This window comes from Hyperolius riggenbachi, chromosome 10, assembly GCF_040937935.1.
Source record: "Hyperolius riggenbachi isolate aHypRig1 chromosome 10, aHypRig1.pri, whole genome shotgun sequence".
Taxonomy (NCBI): Eukaryota; Metazoa; Chordata; class Amphibia; order Anura; family Hyperoliidae; genus Hyperolius; species Hyperolius riggenbachi.
Genome location: NC_090655.1, coordinates 282,455,399 through 282,477,814, shown reverse-complemented (window position 1 = coordinate 282,477,814; position 22,416 = coordinate 282,455,399). Strand labels below are relative to the sequence as shown.

General features: G+C 50.3%; 2 protein-coding genes across 2 annotated transcripts in view; one reads left to right on the top strand and one right to left on the bottom strand.

The window, feature by feature from the left end:
* LOC137537252 (uncharacterized) overlaps positions 1-22,416 on the bottom strand; it is a 1,269,057-nt gene that overhangs the window by 514,265 nt on the left and 732,376 nt on the right. The gene's annotated exons all lie outside the window — the stretch shown is intronic.
* The window catches only part of LOC137535882 (uncharacterized), a 192,438-nt gene that overhangs the window by 21,126 nt on the left and 148,896 nt on the right, over positions 1-22,416 (top strand). The gene's annotated exons all lie outside the window — the stretch shown is intronic.

Here is a 22,416-nt window from a genome sequence, read left to right as displayed (position 1 = left end):
CTGCTATAGACACCCCAATGCCTCAGTGCTGCACCCCAAATGTACATTAGGAGATGATTGGATACAGGTGTTTGGGCTGGAGGTGAGATGCAGGAATTCTGGGGTGGAGAGGGGGACAGGTTATTGTTATATGTGTTACAGTCACTTCTATAAACAAATATGGGAAGCTGTTGCTGGAAATGATTCTGTGTTATGTAACAAAATAAATCCTATTGGAATGGAAATCTGATGCATCTCCAAGTGTCTCTCCTGTGATTACAACATACATAAATCATCGTCTGCATTCCTGCTGATATCTGCTGGTGACAGAGCTTTCCTTGAGGTTGATAGCGAGGAGGTGGAGCTAATAATATACAAAATACACAACCCCCTGGCATTGATGGCCTAGACGCTGCATTGTACACACAGCATAAGAAGGTTCTGGTCCCACACTTATTGCTGATGTAGAACTATGTGCTGGAATAGGAGGCACTGCCCCATCCATGCAACAGACCGAGTGCCCAAACTGCAACCCAAAGCCCACTTATTTATCACACAGTGACAACACAGCAATTTAAACACTGAGGTCTGAGATTAGAGGAAACCACTCCTACATTAGACAATATCTTGGATGATGCAAGCTTGCCAGATGTCCCTGTATCCACAACCACAAGGTATCAGGGCAATGGTCTGTAGTCCTCAGCGCTCACTGACAATGATCTGCAGCCACCTCCTGCACAATATACTGACTAGTGGTCGCCAACACAGTCCTAGGTCCATGAACACATGACCCGTTACATCAACAAGCCTTAAAGTGACTCTGATGCGATAGAGCGAGCGTGCTAGTGCATGTGGGAGTGTAAGAGAGAGAGAGAGAGTGCTAATGCATGTGCGAGTGCGTGAGAAAGAGCGTGCTAGTGCATGTACAAGTGTGAGAGAAAGAGAGCATGCTAGTGCATGTGTGTGTGCTAGTGCATGTGCGAGTCTGTCTGAGAGAGAGTGTGCTGCTGCATGTGCGAGTGTGTGAGAGAGAGCGTGCTGCTGCATATGCGAGAGAGAGAGCATGCTAGTGCATGTGCGAGTGTGAGCGAGCAAGTTAGTGCATGTACGAGTATGTGTGAGAGGGCGTGATAGTGCATGTGCGAGTGTGTGAGAGAGCGTGCTAATGCATGTGCGAGTGTGTGAGAGCGTGTTAGTGCATGTGCGAGTGTGTGTGTGAGAGAGAGCATGCCAGTGCATGTGCAAGTGTGTGAGAGAGAGAGCATGCTAGTGCATGTTATAGAGAGAGAGAGAGCATGCCAGTGGATGTGCGAATGTGTGAGAGAGTTCTAGTGCATGTACAAGTGTATGAGAGAGCATGCTAGTGCAAGTGCGAGTGTGTAGGGGAGAGAGAGAGAGAGCGTGCTAGTGCGTGTGTGAGAGAGAGAGAGTGCTAGTGCATGTGAGAGTGTGTGTGAGAGACTGCTAGCGCATGTGAGAGAGAGAGGGTGCTAGCGCATGTGCGAGTGTGTGTGAGAGAGAGAGCGTGCTAGTGCATGTGCGCGTGCGCGTGTGAGAGCGTGCTAGTGCATGTGCGAGTGTGTGTGAGAGACTGCTAGTACATGTGAGAGAGAGAGGATGGTAGCGCGTGTGCGGGTGTGTGAGAGAGCGCATGCTAGTGCATGTGTGAGTGTGTAAGAGAGAGCGTGCTAGTGCATCTGCGAGTGCGAGAGCGAGCGTGCTAGTGCATGTGCGAGTATGAGAGAGACCGCTAGTGCATGTGAGAGAGAGGGTGCTAGCGCATGTGCGAGTGTGTGAGAGAGAGCGTGCTAGTGCATGTGCGAGTGTATGAGAGAGAGCGTGCTAGTGCATGTGCGAGTGTATGAGAGAGAGCGTGCTAGTGCATGTGCGAGAGAGAGTGTGTGCTAGACAGTGTGTGAGAGAGCGTGCGTGCTAGTGCATGTGTGTGTGTAAGAGAGAGCGTGCTAGTGCATGTGCGAGTGTGAGAGATACCGCTAGTGCATGTGAGAGAGAGGGTGCTAGCGCATGTGCGAGTGTGTGAGAGAGCGTGCTAGTGCATGTGCTTGTGTGTGAGAGAGAGCGTGCTAGTGCATGTGCGAGTGTGTGAGAGAGCGTGCTAGTGCATGTGCGAGTGTGTGAGAGAGCGTGCTAATGCATGTGCGAGTGTGTGAGAGTGCGTGCTAATGCATGTGCGAGTGTGTGAGAGAACGTGCTAATGCATGTGTGAGTGTGTGAGAGAGAACGTGCTAGTGTATGTGCGAGGGTGTGAGAGAGAGCGTGCTAGTGCATGTGCGATTGTGATGTGAGAGAGAGCGTGCTAGTGCATGTGCGACTGTGTGAGAGAGAGAGTGCTAGTGCATGTGTGAGAGAGAGCGTGCTAGTGCATGTGTGAGAGAGACTGCTAGTGCATGTGAGTGCGAGAGTGGGTGCTAGCGCATGTGCGAGTGTGTGAGAGAGTGTGCTAGTGCATGTGTTAGTGTGTGAGAGAGAGCGTGCCAGTGCATGTACGACTGTGTGTGAGAGAAAGCGTGCTAGTGCATGTGCGAGTGTGTGAAAGAGAGTGTGCTAGTGCATGTGAGAGAGAGCATGCTAGTGCATGTGTGAGAGAGAGAGGGTGCTAGCGCATGTGCGAGTGTGTGAGAGAGCATGCTAGTGCATGTGTTAGTGTGAGAGAGAGAACATGCTAGTGCATGTGCGAGTGTGAGAGAGAGCGTGCTAGTGTATGTGAGAGAGAGAGAGTGCATGCTAGTGCAGCATGTGCAAGTGTGTGTGTGTGTGTGTGTGAGAGAGAGCATGCCAGTGCATGTGCAAGTGTGTGAGAGAGAGAGAGCATGCTGGTGCATGTTATAGAGAGAGAGAGCGTGCCAGTGGATGTGCGAATGTGTGAGAGAGTTCTAGTGCATGTGCAAGTGTATGAGAGAGCATGCTAGTGCATGTGCGAGTGTGTAGGGGAGAGAGAGAGAGTGCTAGTGCGAGTGTGTGGGAGAGCGTGCTAGTGCGTGTGTGAGAGAGAGAGAGAGTGCTAGCGCATGTGCGAGTGTGTGTGAGAGAGAGAGCGTGCTAGTGCATGTGCGCGTGTGAGAGCGTGCTAGTGCATGTGCGAGTGTGTGTGAGAGATTGCTAGTACATGTGTGTGAGAGAGAGAGAGAGAGAGAGAGAGAGAGAGAGAGAGAGAGAGAGAGAGAGAGAGAGAGAATATGAGAATGAATGGTAGCGCGCGTGCGGGTGTGTGAGAGAGCGCGTGCTAGTGCATGTGTGTGTGTAAGAGAGAGCGTGCTAGTGCATCTGCGAGTGCGAGAGCGAGCGTGCTAGTGCATGTGCGAGTGTGAGAGAGACCGCTAGTGCATGTGAGAGAGAGGGTGCTAGCGCATGTGCGAGTGTGTGAGAGAGCGTGCTAGTGCATGTGCTTGTGTGTGAGAGAGAGCGTGCTAGTGCATGTGCGAGTGTGTGAGAGAGCGTGCTAATGCATGTGCGAGTGTGTGAGAGAGAACGTGCTAGTGCGTGTGCGAATGTGTCAGAGAGAGCGTGCTAGTGCATGTGCGAGTGTGTGTGAGAGAGAGCGTGCTAGTGCATGTGTGAGAGAGACTGCTAGTGCATGTGAGAGAGAGACTGCTAGTGCATGTGCGAGTGTGTCAGAGAGAGCGTGCTAGTGCATGTGCGATTGTGATGTGAGAGAGAGCGTGCTAGTGCATGTGCGAGTGTGTGTGAGAGAGAGCGTGCTAGTGCATGTGTGAGAGAGACTGCTAGTGCATGTGAGAGAGAGACTGCTAGTGCATGTGCGAGTGTGTCAGAGAGAGCGTGCTAGTGCATGTGCGATTGTGATGTGAGAGAGAGCGTGCTAGTGCATGTGCGACTGTGTGTGAGAGAGAGAGTGCTAGTGCATGTGTGAGAGAGAGCGTGCTAGTGCATGTGTGAGAGAGACTGCTAGTGCATGTGAGTGCGAGAGTGGGTGCTAGCGCATGTGCGAGTGTGTGAGAGAGTGTGCTAGTGTATGTGCTAGTGTGTGAGAGAGAGCGTGCCAGTGCATGTACGACTGTGTGTGAGAGAAAGCGTGCTAGTGCATGTGCGAGTGTCTGAAAGAGAGTGTGCTAGTGCATGTGAGAGAGAGCATGCTAGTGCATGTGTGAGAGAGAGAGGGTGCTAGCGCATGTGTGAGTGTGTGAGAGAGCATGCTAGTGCATGTGTTAGTGTGAGAGAGAGAACATGCTAGTGCGAGTGTGAGAGAGAGCGTGCTAGTGTATGTGAGAGAGAGAGTGCATGCTAGTGCAGCATGTGCAAGTGTGTGTGTGTGTGAGAGAGCATGCCAGTGCATGTGCAAGTGTGTGAGAGAGAGAGCATGCTAGTGCATGTTATAGAGAGAGAGAGCGTGCCAGTGGATGTGCGAATGTGTAGGGGAGAGAGAGAGAGAGAGTGCTAGTGCGAGTGTGTGGGAGAGCGTGCTAGTGCGTGTGTGTGAGAGAGAGAGAGAGTGCTAGCGCATGTGCGAGTGTTTGTGTGAGAGAGAGAGCGTGCTAGTGCATGTGCGCGTGTGAGAGCGTGCATGTGCGAGTGTGTGTGAGAGACTGCTAGTACATGTGAGAGAGAGAGGATGGTAGCGCGTGTGCGGGTGTGTGAGAGAGCGCGAGCTAGTGCATGTGTGAGTGTGTGTGAGTGTGTAAGAGAGAGCGTGCTAGTGCATCTGCGAGTGCGAGAGCGAGCGTGCTAGTGCATGTGCAAGTGTGAGAGAGACCGCTAGTGCATGTGAGAGAGAGGGTGCTAGCGCATGTGCGAGTGTGTGAGAGAGCGTGCTAGTGCATGTGCGAGTGTGTGAGAGAGAGCGTGCTAGTGCATGTGCGAGAGAGAGAGTGTGCTAGTGCATGTGCGAGTGTGAGAGAGCATGCAAGTGCAAGTGTGTGTGAGAGAGAGAGCATGCTAGTGCATGTTATAGAGAGAGAGAGCGTGCCAGTGGATGTGCGAATGTGTGAGAGAGTTCTAGTGCATGTGCAAGTGTATGAGAGAGCATGCTAGTGCATGTGCGAGTGTGTAGGGGAGAGAGAGAGAGAAAGAGTGCTAGTGCGAGTGTGTGGGAGAGAGCGTGCTAGTGCATGTGCAAGTGTGTGTGAGAGAGAGAGCGTGCTAGTGCATGTTCGAGTGTGTGTGAGAGCGTGCTAGTGCATGTGCGAGTGTGTGAGAGAGAGAGAGCGTGCTAGTGCATGTTCGAGTGTGTGTGAGAGCGTGCTGGTGCATGTGCGAGTGTGAGAGAGAGCGTGCTAGTGCGTGTGTGAGAGAGAGAGTGCTAGTGCATGTGAGAGTGTGTGTGAGAGACTGCTAGCGCATGTGAGAGAGAGAGGGTGCTAGCGCATGTGCGAGTGTGTGTGAGAGAGAGAGCGTGCTAGTGCATGTGCGCGTGCGCGTGTGAGAGCGTGCTAGTGCATGTGCGAGTGTGTGTGAGAGACTGCTAGTACATGTGAGAGAGAGAGGATGGTAGCGCGTGTGCGGGTGTGTGAGAGAGCGCATGCTAGTGCATGTGTGAGTGTGTAAGAGAGAGCGTGCTAGTGCATCTGCGAGTGTGTGTGTGTGAGAGAGCATGCCAGTGCATGTGCAAGTGTGTGAGAGAGAGAGCATGCTAGTGCATGTTATAGAGAGAGAGAGCGTGCCAGTGGATGTGCGAATGTGTAGGGGAGAGAGAGAGAGAGAGAGAGTGCTAGTGCGAGTGTGTGGGAGAGCGTGCTAGTGCGTGTGTGTGAGAGAGAGAGAGAGTGCTAGCGCATGTGCGAGTGTTTGTGTGAGAGAGAGAGCGTGCTAGTGCATGTGCGCGTGTGAGAGCGTGCTAGTGCATGTGCGAGTGTGTGTGAGAGACTGCTAGTACATGTGAGAGAGAGAGGATGGTAGCGCGTGTGCGGGTGTGTGAGAGAGCGCGAGCTAGTGCATGTGTGAGTGTGTAAGAGAGAGCGTGCTAGTGCATCTGCGAGTGCGAGAGCGAGCGTGCTAGTGCATGTGCGAGTGTGAGAGAGACCGCTAGTGCATGTGAGAGAGAGGGTGCTAGCGCATGTGCGAGTGTGTGAGAGAGCGTGCTAGTGCATGTGCGAGTGTGTGAGAGAGAGCGTGCTAGTGCATGTGCGAGAGAAAGAGTGTGCTAGTGCATGTGCGAGAGCGTGCCAGTGGATGTGCGAATGTGTGAGAGAGTTCTAGTGCATGTGCAAGTGTATGAGAGAGCATGCTAGTGCATGTGCGAGTGTGTAGGGGAGAGAGAGAGAGAAAGAGTGGTAGTGCGAGTGTGTGGGAGAGAGCGTGCTAGTGCATGTGCAAGTGTGTGTGAGAGAGAGAGCGTGCTAGTGCATGTTCGAGTGTGTGTGAGAGCGTGCTAGTGCATGTGCGAGTGTGTGAGAGAGAGAGAGCGTGCTAGTGCATGTTCGAGTGTGTGTGAGAGCGTGCTGGTGCATGTGCGAGTGTGAGAGAGAGCGTGCTAGTGCGTGTGTGTGAGAGACTGCTAGCGCATGTGAGAGAGAGAGGGTGCTAGCGCATGTGCGAGTGTGTGTGAGTGAGAGCGTGCTAGTGCATGTGCGTGTGTAAGAGCGTGCTAGTGCATGTGCGAGTGTGTGTGAGAGACTGCTAGTACATGTGAGAGAGAGAGAGGATGGTAGCGCGTGTGCGGGTGTGAGAGAGAGCGCGTGTGCGGGTGTGAGAGAGAGCGCGTGCTAGTGCATGTGTGTGTGTAAGAGAGCGTGCTAGTGCATCTGCGAGTGCGAGAGCGAGCGTGCTAGTGCATGTGCGAGTGTGAGAGAGACCGCTAGTGCATGTGAGAGAGAGGGTGCTAGCGCATGTGAGAGAGTGTGCTAGTGCATGTGCTTGTGTGTGAGAGAGAGCGTGCTAGTGCATGTGCGAGTGTGTGAGAGAGCGTGCTAGTGCATGTGCGAGTGTGTGAGAGAGAGCGTGCTAGTGCATGTGCGAATGTGTCAGAGAGAGCGTGCTAGTGCATGTGCGAGTGTGTGTGAGAGAGAGCGTGCTAGTGTATGTGCGAGTGTGTGAGAGAGAGCATGCTAGTGCATGTGTGAGAGAGACTGCTAGTGCATGTGAGAGAGAGAGGGTGCTAGTGCATGTGCGAGTGTGAGAGAGAGCGTGCTAGTGCATGTGCGATTGTGGTGTGAGAGAGAGCGTGCTAGTGCATGTGCGACTGTGTGTGAGAGTGCTAGTGCATGTGTGAGTGTGTGTGAGTGAGCATTCTAGTGCATGTGCGAGTGTGAGAAAGACTGCTAGTGCATGTGACTGCGAGAGATGGTGCTAGCGCTTGTGCAAGTGTGTGAGAGGGGGTGATAGTGCATGTGCGAGTCTGTGTGTGAGAGAGCGAGCGTGCTAGTGCATGTGCGAGTGTGAGAGAGAGAGGGTGCTAGCGCATGTGCGTGTGTGTGAGAGAGCGTGCTAGTGTGAGTGTGAGAGAGAGCGTGCTAGTGCATGTGCGAGTGTGTGTGAGAGAGACTGCTAGTGCATGTGAGTGCGAGAGAGGATGCTAGCGCTTGTGCGAATGTAGTGAGAGGGCATGCTAGTGCATGTGCGAGTGTGCGAGAGCGAGCATGCCAGTGCATCTGCAAGTGTGAGAGAGAGGGTGCTAGTGCATGTGCGAGTGCGTGCTAGTGCATGTGAGTGTGTGAGAGAGAGAACATGCTAGTGCATGTGCGATTGTGAGAGAGAGCGTGCTAGTGCCAGTGAGAGTGTGAGAGAGAGCGTGCTAGTGCATGTGCGAGTGTGAGAGAGAGCGTGCTAGTGCTAGTGAATGTGAGAGAGAGCGTGCTAGTGCATGTGTGAGTGTGTGTGAGAGAGAGACAGAGCGTGCTAGTGCGAGTGTGAGAGAGCGTGCTAGTGCATGTGTGAGAGAGAGCGTGCTAGTGCATGTGCGAGTGGGTGTGAAAGAGCGAGCGTGCTAGTGCATGTGCGAGTGAGAGAGAGCGTGCTAGTGCAAGTGTGTGAGAGAGAGCGTGGTAGTGCATGTGCAAGTGTGTGAGAGAGAGAGAGAGAGAGCGTGCTAGTGCATGTGCAAGTGTATGAGAGAGCGTGCTAGTGCGTGTGTGTCTGAGCGTTCTATTGCATGTGCGGGTGTGTGGGAGACAGAGCGTGCTAGTGCATGTGTGAGGGTGAGAGAGACTGCTAGTGCATGTGAGCGCAAGAGAGGGTGGTAGCGCTTGTGCGAGTGTGTGAGAGGGCGTGCTAGTGCATGTGCGAGTGTGTGTGTGTGTGTGAGAGAGCGAGCGTGCTAGTGCATGTGCAGTGTGAGAGAGAGAGAGAGCGTGCTAGTGCATGTGAGAGTGTGAGAGAGCGTGCTAGTGCATGTGCGAGTGTGAGAGAAAGCGTGCATGTGCAAGTGTGTGTGAGAGGGCGTGCTAGTGCATGTGCGGGTGTGTGGGAGAGAGCGTACTAGTGCATGTGGGAGTGTGTGGGAGAAAGCGTGCTACTGCATGTGCAAGTGTGTGGGAGAGCGCGTGCTATTGCATGTGCAAGTGTGTGGGAGAGAGTGTGCTAGTGCATGTGCAAGTGTGTGGGAGAGAGAGTGCTAGTGCATGTGCAAGTATGTGGGAGAGAGCGTGCTAGTGCATGTGCTAGTGGATGTACGAGTGTGTGGGAGAGAGTGTGCTAGTGCATGTGTGAGTGTGCGAGAGAGAGTGCTAGCGCATGTGCGAGTGTGAGAGAGCGTGCTAGCGCATGTGCGAGTGTGAGAGAGCATGCTAGCGCATGTGCGAGTGTGTGGGAGAGAGCGTGCTAGTGCATGTGCGAGTGTGTGGGAGAGAGCGTGATAGTGCATGTGCTAATGTGTGGGAGAGAGCGTGCTAGTGCATGTGTGAGAGAGAGCGTGCTAGTGCATGTGCGAGTGTGTGGGATAGAGCGTGCTACTGCTAGTGCATGCGCGATTGTGTGGGAGAGAGCGTGCTAGCGCATGTGTGAGTGTGAGAGAGCGTGCTAGCGCATGTGCGAGTGTGAGAGAGCGTGCTAGCGCATGTGCGAGTGTGAGATAGCGTGCTAGCGCATGTGCGAGTGTGAGAGAGCATGCTAGCGCATGTGCGAGTGTGAGAAAGCATGCTAGTGCATGTGCGAGTGTGTGGGATAGAGCGTGCTAGTGCATGTGCGAGTGTGTGGGAGAGAGCGTGCTAGTGCATGTGCGAGTGTGTGGGAGAGAGTGTGCTAGTGCATGTGCGAGTGTGTGGGAGAGAGCGTGCTAGTGCATGTGCGAGTGTGTGGGAGAGAGCGTGCTAGTGCATGTGCGAGTGTGTGGGATAGAGCATGCTAGTGCATGTGCGAGTGTGCGGGAGAGAGCGTGCTAGTGCATGTGATGTGAGAGAGAGCGTGCTAGTGCATGTGGGAGTGTGAGAGAGAGCATGCTAGTGCATGTGCGAGTGTGAGAGAGAGCGTGCTAGTGCATGTGCGAGTGTGAGAGAGAGCGTGCTAGTGCATGTGCGAGAGAGAGCGTGCTAGTGCATGTGTGAGTGTGAGAGCGAGCGTGCTAGTGCATGTGCGAGTGTGTGGGAGAGAGCGTTCTAGCGCATGTGCGAGTGTGAGAGAGCGTGCTAGTGCATGTGCGAGTGTGAGAGAGAGCGTGCTAGTGCATGTGCGAGTGTGAGAGAGAGCGTGCTAGTGCATGTGCGAGTGTGAGAGAGAGCGTGCTAGTGCATGTGCGAGTGTGAGAGAGAGCGTGCTAGTGCATGTGCGAGTGTGAGAGCGTGCTAGTGCATGTGCGAGTGTGAGAGAGAGCGTGCTAGTGCATGTGCGAGTGTGAGAGAGAGCGTGCTAGTGCATGTGTGAGAGCGAGCGTGCTAGTGCATGTGCGAGTGTGTGGGAGAGAGAGCGTTCTAGCGCATGTGCGAGTGTGAGAGAGCGTGCTAGTGCATGTGCGAGTGTGTGGGATAGAGCGTGCTAGTGCATGTGCGAGTGTGTGGGAGAGAGTGTTCTAGTGCATGTGCGAGTGTGTGGGAGAGAGCGTGCTAGTGCATGTGTGAGTGTGTGGGAGAGAGCGTGCTAGTGCATGTGCGAGTGTGTGGGATAGAGCATGCTAGTGCATGTGCGAGTGTGTGGGAGAGAGCGTGCTAGTGCATGTGAGTGTGAGAGAAAGCGTGCTAGTGCATGTGGGAGTGTGTGGGGTAAGAGCATGCTAGTGCATGTGCGAGTGTGAGAGAGAGCGTGCTAGTGCATGTGCGAGTGTGAGAGAGAGCGTGCTAGTGCATGTGCGAGTGTGTGGGAGAGATCATGCTAGTGCATGTGCGAGTGTGTGGGAGAGATCATGCTAGTGCATGTGCGAGTGTGAGAGAGCGTGCTAGTGCATGTGCGAGTGTGTGAGAGAGCGTGCTAGTGCATGTGCGAGTGTGAGAGAGAGCGTGCTAGTGCATGTGCGAGTGTGAGAGCGAGCGTGCTAGTGCATGTGCGAGTGTGAGAGCGAGCGTGCTAGTGCATGTGCGAGTGTGTGGGAGAGAGCGTTCTAGCGCATGTGCGAGTGTGAGAGAGCGTGCTAGTGCATGTGGCAGTGTGTGGGAGAGAGCGTGCTAGCGCATGTGCGAGTGTGAGAGAGCGTGCTAGTGCATGTGCGAGTGTGAGAGAGCGTGCTAGCGCATGTGCGAGTGTGAGAGAGCGTGCTAGCGCATGTGCGAGTGTGAGAGAGCGTGCTAGCGCATGTGCGAGTGTGAGAGAGCGTGCTAGCGCATGTGCGAGTGTGAGAGAGCGTGCTAGCGCATGTACGAGTGTGAGAGAGCGTGCTAGCGCATGTACGAGTGTGAGAGAGCGTGCTAGTGCATGTGTGAGAGAGAGAGCGTGCTGGTGCATGTGGGAGTGGGTGGGATAGATCATGCTAGTGCATGTGGTAGTGTGTGGCAGAGAGCGTGCTAGTGCATGTGGGGGTGTGTGGGAGAGAGCGTGCTAGTGCATGTGCAAGTGTGAAAGAGAGCGTGCTAGTGCATGTGCGAGTGTGAGAGAGCGTGCTAGTGCATGTGTGAGAGAGCGTGCTAGTGCATGTGTGAGAGAGAGAGCGTGCTGGTTCATGTGGGAGTGGGTGGGATAGAGCATGCTAGTGCATGTGGGAGTGGGTAGGAGAGAGCGTGCTGGTGCATGTGCAGTACGGAGCAGGCACTGTTTTGGAGCTTTCAGGCTCCTAAAGACATCTGAAGCCTAAAGAAGCAGCAGAGAGGAGTCTCTGACCCATTGGTTGGAGGCTGCTTACAAGGGAGCCAGCGGTGGAACGAGGGCACCGGGAGAGGAACAGGAAGTCTCTATAGGACCCAGAGCCTTCACTCTCCTTAGGTAAGTATATGTTGTTTTTTTTTTTAATCACTTCAAACTCCCTGTAAAACACAATGCAGATAAAGTGCTCAGTGGAAATGAGTGCAGATCACAGGCGAAAACTTGCCCACTTCTCCAATTCCTGACTAAGGTTTCGGCCTTATGTTGTCAGCAGGGGATACTTTAACCAGTTCAGAACCACAGGCTTAGCTTACACCCCACTAGTGACCAGGCTATATTTTAGTGCTCTGCAGCTGCACAGCCACACTACGTAGCACACAAATTAATCCCCCCTCTCCTTTTCTGCCCACCAACAGAAATCCCTGTTGGTGGGCACAGCAGTGATCTCTCTGATCACAGATGCCTTGTTTGTTTATTTTTTTTATTTGGGTGTTTGTTTTTTAATTTCTCTATTTTCCTTTTTTTTGTTTGTTTTCTCCCCTCCCTCCCTCCTTCCCTGCCAGCCAATCAGAGTGATCCTTTCTTCTAGCCATCAGCCTATCAGAGGAGATCACGATCAGAGCCTCTCCAGGGGACAGCTGATGGACACGGCTGTCCCCAGTGCAGCGCTTCAGTAGATCGCAGCGCTGTACAATGTAAATAAGTCTCCTAGCGGCAACCGCACAGCTCCGTCACTCAAGCAGGGATACGCGCGCAATCCCCTGTAACACCCCGCCCCAGGACTGGACGCCGTTCTGCGTTAGGCGGGTCTGGGGCTGCCACCTTCCCGACGCTTATGGGTGTTAGGCAGTCGGGAAGGGATAAATGCACACTCTACACCCCCCCCCCCCCCAGGGCTCCCCCAGGTAACAGTGTTTCCCCAGGGCTCCCCCAGGTAACAGTGTTTTCCCAGGTCTCCCCCAGGTAATAGTGTTCCCCCAGGTAATAGTGTTTCCCCAGGTCTCCCCCAGGTAACAGTGTTTCCCCAGGTCTCCCCCAGGTAACAGTGTTTCCCCAGGTCTCCCCCCGGTAATAGTGTTTCCCCAGGTCTTCCCCAGGTAACAGTGTTCCCCCAGATCTCCCCCAGGTAGCAGTGTTTCCCCAGGTCTCCCCCAGGTAATAGTGTTTCCCCAGGTCTCCCCCAGGTAACAGTGTTTCCCCAGGGCTCCCCCAGGTAACAGTGTTTCCCCAGGGCTCCCCCAGGTAACAGTGTTTCCCCAGGGCTCCCCCAGGTAACAGTGTTTCCCCAGGTCTCCCCCAGGTAACAGTGTTTCCCCAGGTCTCCCCCAGGTAACAGTGTTTCCCCAGGTCTCCCCCAGGTAATAGTGTTCCCCCAGGTAATAGTGTTTCCCCAGGGCTCCCCCAGGTAACAGTGTTTCCCCAGGGCTCCCCCAGGTAACAGTGTTTCCCCAGGGCTCCCCCAGGTAATAGTGTTTCCCCAGGGCTCCCCCAGGTAACAGTGTTTCCCCAGGTCTCCCCCAGGTAACAGTGTTTCCCCAGGTCTCCCCCAGGTAACAGTGTTTCCCCAGGGCTCCCCCAGGTAATAGTGTTTCCCCAGGTCTCCCCCAGGTAACAGTGTTTCCCCAGGGCCCCTGCAGAGTATTTGGGGCAGCGGAGCAAACTCCCCTGTCTGGCCAGCCTGCTCCCCCCAGTCTGTGTCCTTCTCTCTCCATCTCTCTGGTGCCTGTTCTCTGTGACCTGGCAGCTTGTTATGTGAGAATGTACATGCTAACAAAACCAAATAGGGCAAGCACCATCAGCCAAACCCCAAGTATATGGGTGGGGAAGGAGTGTGCAGGAAGGAGCCATAAGCAAGACCACACAGTATACCAAAGAAGTTCCCTAGAAAAACCGCACCTCTCCAAACTAATCTGCAGTACTAAATTATCTTTATTAACACAAAGGTATAAAAACAGATCAAAGGAATGACCGTCATAATGATCAAACAGTAAATAACATAAAGTACACATATAAAAAGGAGGGTATAAATATCCACAAAAACCTGAGTCAGTACAAAAAATCCACTCAGTATAGTCATATAATACATACATGGATCAAAAATGATGAGGTAGAGAAGGGAACAAAGTCCCCAAGTGTGCAACCAGCAGAAATAAAGTGCATAGGCGTGCATAGCTGATCAAACGTAAATAGTGTAGTAAAGTGACATTGTAGGAGGAAAAGGATCCCAAGGAACTGGTCCCCAAATGGGGACAACAGTAAAGTGCAACGTGATAATATAGACGATGGGCAAAGAAGGTGAGAAATGTTGTATAGTAGTGAGTAGCTGAAAGCCAGTCAGAGGGAAAGAGCTCAGGAGGTGAATGAAGAAACGTAGAGAGGATTGTAGTGAGAAGCTGGGAGCTTACCAGAGGGGGGAGGAGACTCAGGAAGAATGTGGGCGGTACCCCTATAACAGCTGGCCGTCGTTATTCACCGCCTAAACTTAGCGGCTTCTTCCGGGCATGTTTAGCTGAGAAAGGCACTGGGCTTCTAAAGAACAAGCGACACCCATGCTAACCTAGAAATAAAAATACATATATAAGAAGATAAATACTACTTCTACTTACATAACAGATGTATTGTGCTATCCATGTATTGATTCCACTGAATTTTATAAAGGAAAAGCAGAAAATCTTATTCTAGGCAGTGGCCATCTTGCCAAGCTAGTGCTGACATAATATCCTCCCTGACTCTTGTTTCCCCCCTCCCTTCTCTTGCTCACTGTGTATTCATTAGCTGCCCTCCTCCCTGAGTCTTCAGACACTCCCACTGAGGTGTATACTAACAACTGCACTGTCTTTTTTTATTTACACATCCAATCACTGAGTCACCTCAGCCTTGCTTGTAAACACAAGTAATCAGAGGGTGTTTCTGATAAGCAGCTAGGCAGGGAAATAAATGGAAGAGGAGGAATATATTATAGATAAAAATAACTCCCAGCATTCAACTCTTTGGCACTAGGGCCAGTGCTCCTAAAGTATGTGATAACTCTAAACCATAACAGCAGAAAACGTTTTTCAAGTTTTGAATGCAGGATTAGCATCTTTATCACTTAATACACTCAGACCAATTGCTGTTGAAATTTGATTTTTATGGTGACAATACCGCTTTAAACTAATCGGAGGACCTGGGTGGGCGGGTAAAATGGGCGTGGCAAACCTAATTTGTATACGTGGCCATGCATAACGAGGATGTGTCTGCAGTGCTGAAAGCACCGCATCACTTCCTCTTCCTGGGGTAGGGGGCCTCCTGGGAAATGTAGTGCCATGTACAGGCCAACAAAAATATTGGCACATACAGACAATTGTATGAGGATAAACACTATGCTGAATAACAATATAAAAACGTATGAATGCATATTAATCACAATTTATTTAAAATAAACAGATCCAGAATAATCTTGAACAGTTCAGTAAAGCATTATAGAGGTCTCAGGAGGAAGTCTGGAGAATTCCACAGTAGATAACCATCCCACAGCAAATGCATCAATACAGGACCAGCAGAGCAATGACCATTACAACTGGAGGAAAAATAAAGGGAAAAAACAACAATTATTAAGATCTTTTAAGACAACCACAGAAGGAGAGGATGGAGAGACCGAGGTAGCCCATCCATGGAGGAAAGAACAGATTGCTGAAAACAACCTAGTGCAATAAATGGGAAGTACTATAAATCACCACAATATACTGCAAAATACATACAAAGAGACGGAACAATATAAAAAAACATGAATATATATTAGAAGGAGGTGAAGACTACTCACCTAATCCACACCTCAAAGGTCATACATAATAGACAGGAGAAATCTGCCAAGCATAGACACCGCGTGTGGTGATAAGACAATCATCATATGGAGGGAAGGGGCCACTCACCATGGGCCCTACCCAACCAACACACGGGATTAGTGTAAGAAACCTAGAAATGGAAAATCTGCATTTAGACCTACCGGGGATCTTGATCCCAATTCATGGATCCACTTTGTTTCGTGTCTCAGGAGTGAAGGTTCTATGCTGCTACCCCTGGAAGAAAGAAAGAGACGTTTTAGTCCACACACAGTCCAACCAGCTGTACTGCCCCCATGCCGTTGCAAGGCGTGATCCGCCACCGGGGTAAGTGATTTACCCTCTATAAAGTCTCTTTCTGCCAGACATTTGGTGGAAAGATGCTTCTGTATTCTAGTTTTGTGCTTGTTCTTAGTTTGACCAACGTGAAACAAGTTACATGGACATCTTAGTAAGTAACCCACAGCCTCAGTCTGGCAGTTTATATATTCCTCAATTTGATGGATCTTTTGTGTCTTCGGGCTGGTCACATTTCTGGTGGGTACCATGAGTGGACCAATATTACAGCGACCACAGGGAAAGCGCCCATTAACCCCACGTCCTCTTGTATGTGGTCTTTGGAAATGGCTTCTACACAGTTTGTCTCTTAATGTGGGGGCTATCTTGGCCGTTCCCCTAACATACACATAATCTGGCGGCAGCCGGTACCCTAACATACACATAATCTGGCAGCTGCCGTTCCCCTAACATACACATAATCTGGCAGCTGTTCCCCAAACTACATAACAGCGGTTCCACAAAAATGCAGACAATCTGACAGCGGTTCCACCAAAATAGGTACCCCCAGCATAGGTAGCCAGGTCTATAGGTGTCCCCAGTATAAGTAGCCATGAGTATAGTAGTCCCCAGTATATGTAGCCAGAGGTATAGTTGTCCAGTATATGTAGTCAGGTGTATATGTGCCCTGTATATGTAGCCAGAGGTATATGTGCCCAGTATATGTAGCCAGGGGTATATGTGTCCAGTATATGTAACCAGGGGTATATGTGCCCAGTATATGTAGCCAGGGGTATATGTGCCCAGCATATGTAGTCAGGGGTATATGTACCCAGTATATGTAGTCAGGGGTATATGTGCACAGTATATGTAGCCAGGGATATATGTGCCCAGTATATGTAGTCAGGGGTATATGTGCCCAGTATATGTAGCCAGGGGTATATGTGCCCAGTATATGTAACCCGGGGTATATGTAGCCAGGGGTATATGTGCCCAGCATATGTAGTCAGGGGTATATGTACCCAGTATATGTAGTCAGGGGTATATGTGCACAGTATATGTAGCCAGGGATATATGTGCCCAGTATATGTAGTCAGGGGTATATGTGCCCAGTATATGTAGCCAGGGGTATATGTGCCCAGTATATGTAGCCAGGGGTATATGTGCCCAGTATATGTAGCCAGGGGTATATGTGCCCAGGATATGTAGCCGGGGGTATATGTGCCCAGGACATGTAGCCGGGGGTATATGTGCCCAGTATATGTAGTCAGGGGTATATGTGCCCAGTATATGTAGTCAGGGATATATGTGCTCAGTATATGTAGTCAGGAGTATATGTGCCCAGTATGTGTAGCCAAGGGTATATGTGCCCAGAATATGTAGTCAGGGGTATATGTGCCCAGTATATGTAGTCAGGGGTATATGTGCCCACCCAGTATATGTAGCCAGGGGTATATGGGCCCAGTATATGTAGTCAGGGGTATATGTGCCCAGTATATGTAGCCAGGGGTATATGTGCCCAGTATATGTAGTCAGGGGTATATATGCCCAGTATATGTAGTCAGGGTATATGTGCCCACCCAGTATATGTAGTCAGGGATATATGTACCCAGTATATGTAGCCAGGGGTATATGTGCCCAGTATATGTAACCAGAGGTATATGGGCCCAGTATATGTAGTCAGGGGTATATGAGCCCAGTATATGTTGTCAGGGGTAAATGGGCCCAGTATATGTATTCAGGGGTATATGTGCCCAGTATATGTAGTCAGGGGTATATGTGCCCAGTATATGTAGCCAGGGATATATGTGCCCAGTATATGTAGCCAGGGATATATGTGCCCAGTATATGTAGCCAAGGGTATATGTGCCCAATATATGTAGCCAGGGGTATATGTGCCCAGTATATGTAGTCAGTGGTATATGTCCCAGTATATGAAGCCAGGGGTATATGTGCCCAGTATATGTAGTCAGGGGTATATGTGCCCAGTATATGTAGCCAGGGGTATATGTGCCCAGTATATGTAGTCAGGGATGTATGTGCCCAGTATGTAGCCAGTGATATATGTGCCAGGTATATGTAGCCAGGGGTATATGTACCCAGTGTATGTAGCCAGGGGTATATGTGCCCAGTATATGTAGCCAGGGGTATATGTGCCCAGTATATGTAACCAGAGGTATATGGGCCCAGTATATGTAGCCAGGGGTATATGGGCCCAGTATATGTAGCCAGGGGTATATGGGCCCAGTATATGTAGTCAGGGGTATATGTGCCAGTATATGAAGCCAGAGGTATATGTCCCAGTATACGTAGCCAGGATATATGTGCCCAGTATATGTAGCCAGGGGTATATGTCCCAGTATAAGTAGCCAGGGGTATATGTCCCAGTATATGTAGCCAGGGGTATATGTGCCAAGTATATGTAGCCAGGGGTATGTGTGCCCAGTATATGTAGCCGGGGGTATATGTGCCCAGTATATGTAGTCGGGGGTATATGTGCCCAGTATATGTAGTCAGGGATGTATGTGCCCAGTATATGTAGTCAGGGGTATATGTGCCCAGTATATGTAGTCAGGGGTATATGTGCCCACCCAGTATATGTAGCCAGGGATATATGTGCCCAGTATATGTAGCCAGGAATATATGGGCCCAGTATATGTAGTCAGGGGTATATGTGCCCATTATATGTAGCCAGGGGTATATGTGCCCAGTATATGTAGTCAGGGATATATGTGCCCAGTATATGTAATCAGGGTATATGTGCCCACCCAGTATATGTAGCCAGAGATATATGTACCCAGTATATGTAGCCAGGGGTATATGTGCCCAGTATATGTAACCAGATGTATATGGGCCCAGTATATGTAGTCAGGGTTATATGGGCCCAGTATATGTAGTCAGGGGTATATGTGCCCAGTATATGTAGCCAGGGATATATGTGCCCAGTATATGTAACCAAGGGTATATGTGCCCAGTATATGTAGCCAGGGGTATATGTGCCCAGTATATGCAGTCAGGGGTATATGTGCCCAGTATATGTAGCCAGTGATATGTGTGCCCAGTATATGTAGCCAGGGGTATATGTACCCAGTATATGTAGCCAGGGGTATATGTGCCCAGTATATGTAGCCGGGGGTATATGTGCCCAGTATATGTAACCAGAGGTATATGGGCCCAGTATATGTAGTCAGGGGTATATGGGCCCAGTGTATGTAGTCAGGGGTATATGGGCCCAGTATATGTAGTCAGGGGTATATGGGCCCAGTGTATGTAGTCAGGGGTATATGGGCCCAGTATATGTAGTCAGGGGTTTATGTGCCCAGTATATGTAGTCAGGGGTATATGTCCCAGTATAAGTAGCCAGGGGTATATGTCCCAGTATATGTAGTCAGGGGTATATGGGCCCAGTATATGTAGTCAGGGGTATATGGGCCCAGTATATGTAGTCAGGGGTATATGTCCCAGTATAAGTAGCCAGGAGTATATGTCCCAGTATATGAAGCCAGGGGTATATATGTCCCATGATATGTAGTCAGGGGTATATATGTGCCAGTATATGTCCCAGTATATGTAGCCAGGGGTATATGTGCCCAGTATATGTAGTCAGGGGTATATATGTCCCAGTATATGTAGTGAGGGGTATATATGTGCCAGTATATGTAGTCAGGGGTATATGTGCCCAGTATATGTAGTCAGTGGTATATGTCCCAGTATATGAAGCCAGGGGTATATGTGCCCAGTATATGTAGTCAGGGGTATATGTGCCCAGCATATGTAGTCAGGGGTATATGTACCCAGTATATGTAGTCAGGGGTATATGTGCACAGTATATGTAGCCAGGGATATATGTGCCCAGTATATGTAGTCAGGGGTATATGTGCCCAGTATATGTAGCCAGGGGTATATGTGCCCAGTATATGTAACCCGGGGTATATGTAGCCAGGGGTATATGTGCCCAGCATATGTAGTCAGGGGTATATGTACCCAGTATATGTAGTCAGGGGTATATGTGCACAGTATATGTAGCCAGGGATATATGTGCCCAGTATATGTAGTCAGGGGTATATGTGCCCAGTATATGTAGCCAGGGGTATATGTGCCCAGTATATGTAGCCAGGGGTATATGTGCCCAGTATATGTAGCCAGGGGTATATGTGCCCAGTATATGTAGCCAGGGGTATATGTGCCCAGGATATGTAGCCGGGGGTATATGTGCCCAGGATATGTAGCCGGGGGTATATGTGCCCAGGATATGTAGCCGGGGGTATATGTGCCCAGTATATGTAGTCAGGGATATATGTGCTCAGTATATGTAGTCAGGAGTATATGTGCCTAGTATGTGTAGCCAAGGGTATATGTGCCCAGAATATGTAGTCAGGGGTATATGTGCCCAGTATATGTAGTCAGGGGTATATGTGCCCACCCAGTATATGTAGCCAGGGGTATATGGGCCCAGTATATGTAGTCAGGGGTATATGTGCCCAGTATATGTAGCCAGGGGTATATATGCCCAGTATATGTAGTCAGGGTATATGTGCCCACCCAGTATATGTAGTCAGGGATATATGAACCCAGTATATGTAGCCAGGGGTATATGTGCCCAGTATATGTAACCAGAGGTATATGGGCCCAGTATATGTAGTCAGGGGTATATGAGCCCAGTATATGTAGTCAGGGGTAAATGGGCCCAGTATATGTAGCCAAGGGTATATGTGCCCAATATATGTAGCCAGGGGTATATGTGCCCAGTATATGTAGTCAGTGGTATATGTCCCAGTATATGAAGCCAGGGGTATATGTGCCCAGTATATGTAGTCAGGGGTATATGTGCCCAGTATATGTAGCCAGGGGTATATGTGCCCAGTATATGTAGTCAGGGATGTATGTGCCCAGTATGTAGCCAGTGATATATGTGCCCAGTATATGTAGCCAGGGGTATATGTACCCAGTGTATGTAGCCAGGGGTATATGTGCCCAGTATATGTAGCCAGGGGTATATGTGCCCAGTATATGTAACCAGAGGTATATGGGCCCAGTATATGTAGCCAGGGGTATATGGGCCCAGTATATGTAGCCAGGGGTATATGGGCCCAGTATATGTAGTCAGGGGTATATGTGCCAGTATATGAAGCCAGAGGTATATGTCCCAGTATACGTAGCCAGGATATATGTGCCCAGTATATGTAGCCAGGGGTATATGTCCCAGTATATGTAGCCAGGGGTATATGTGCCAAGTATATGTAGCCAGGGGTATGTGTGCCCAGTATATGTAGCCGGGGGTATATGTGCCCAGTATATGTAGTCGGGGGTATATGTGCCCAGTATATGTAGTCAGGGATGTATGTGCCCAGTATATGTAGTCAGGGGTATATGTGCCCAGTATATGTAGTCAGGGTATATGTGCCCAGTATATGTAGTCAGGGGTATATGTGCCCACCCAGTATATGTAGCCAGGGATATATGTGCCCAGTATATGTAGCCAGGGGTATATATGTGCCAGTATATGTCCCAGTATATGTAGCCAGGGGTATATGTGCCCAGTATATGTAGTAAGGGGTATATATGTCCCAGTATATGTAGTGAGGGGTATATATGTGCCAGTATATGTAGTCAGGGGTATATGTCCCAGTATATGTAGCCAGGGGTATATGTCCCCAGAATAGGCAGTCAGGTGTCCCCCAGCAGGAGCGGAGCAGCGCAGTGGAAGGAGAGCTGTTAGCAGCGGTGGGGAAGGGAGGCCATCCCTCCTCGTTCCGGCGCGAGCACTCCACTGCCGCTACTCTGGTCTGGTGCAGACCAGAGCAGCGGCCCGCAGATCCGGCGCCGGAACGAGCAAGAGGTAAGTCCTGCCCGCTGCATTTCCTTAATATGTACCTAACTGTGGAACCGGACAGCTGAAATCTCTGAGACAGCTTTCTGTATCCTTCCCCTAAACCATGATAGTGAACAATCTTTGTCTTCAGGTCATTTGAGAGTTGTTTTGAGACCCCCATGTTGCTATTCTTCAGAGAAATTTAAAAGAGGAGGGAAACTTACAATTGATCCCCTTACATACTATTTCTTATAATTGGATTCACCTGTGTATGTAGGTCAGGGGTCACTGAGCTTACCAAGACACTTTGAGTTCCAAAAATTAGTTCTAAAGGTTTTGGAATCAATAAAATGACAACAGTGCCCAAATTTATGCACCTGCCTAATTTTATTTAAACAATTATTGCACACTTTCTGTAAAACCAATAAACTTCATTTCACTTCTCAAATATCACTGTATGTGTCTCCAATATGATATATTTAACTGACATTTTTTTATCAACGATTTATACAGGAAAATCATGACGATTGACAATGTTGCCCAAACGTTTGCATCCCACTGTAAATATCTTTCACCCATTCAAAGGAACAGAAATCAGAGCTTCATGCAAACCTTCCTCAAGTATCTCCATTTGGCCGGGGATAGGGGACAGGTGGACAGGTTAATGATCTTAGGGGTGCGGTAACATTCAATATCTCCCTCTACCACCTGCCTGTGGGGTCCCCCCTCTTTTTCCCTGTAGATCCCCCTTTTCCTGATTTCTCAGTTTGTGTGGGCGGGCCTCTCTGTGACCAGCTGCACACTTTGGGGTTGATTCATTAAGTGGCGCTGTTACAGCAGAGTGAGATACAGGGCAGCATGGCGATTTATATGCAGCACTCGCATGCTATGCGCGGTAGTGCTGCGTGGGGTGCGGTGCTAAGTTACGGGTGCTCCTTCTACACGCGCTCCTACAAGGTGCCTCGCTCTCCTTCACGTAGCACGAGGTGTGAAGTATTGTGACCGCGATACTTCACTGGCCTGGCTGCTGCTACATTAGCGTAGCGTGTGAGCGCTGTATATAAGGCACGATGCTGCCATTTAACTCACGCTGCTGTAGCAACACCAGTAATGAATCAACCCCTTTGTGTTTTCTCCTAAAAGAACCTTGTGGTTTGGCCACTAGTGAGGGGGGCCGCTGGTTGGCAGTCCTTTGGTTGTTTTTGGGGGGTCTGGGCTTCCCCCTCCCCTGTTTGGGGCGGGCCCGCTGGGAATCAAACTCTGATTGGGACTCATCCCTGGTGTCTGTTGCTGTTGATTCCCCCTCCTGTCTCAGCCCCTCTATCTCTCCAATTGTGTACTTTCCCCCACTCTGAAATCCTCCGTATCTCTCTGAAAGTTTTGTGGGGGTTTTTT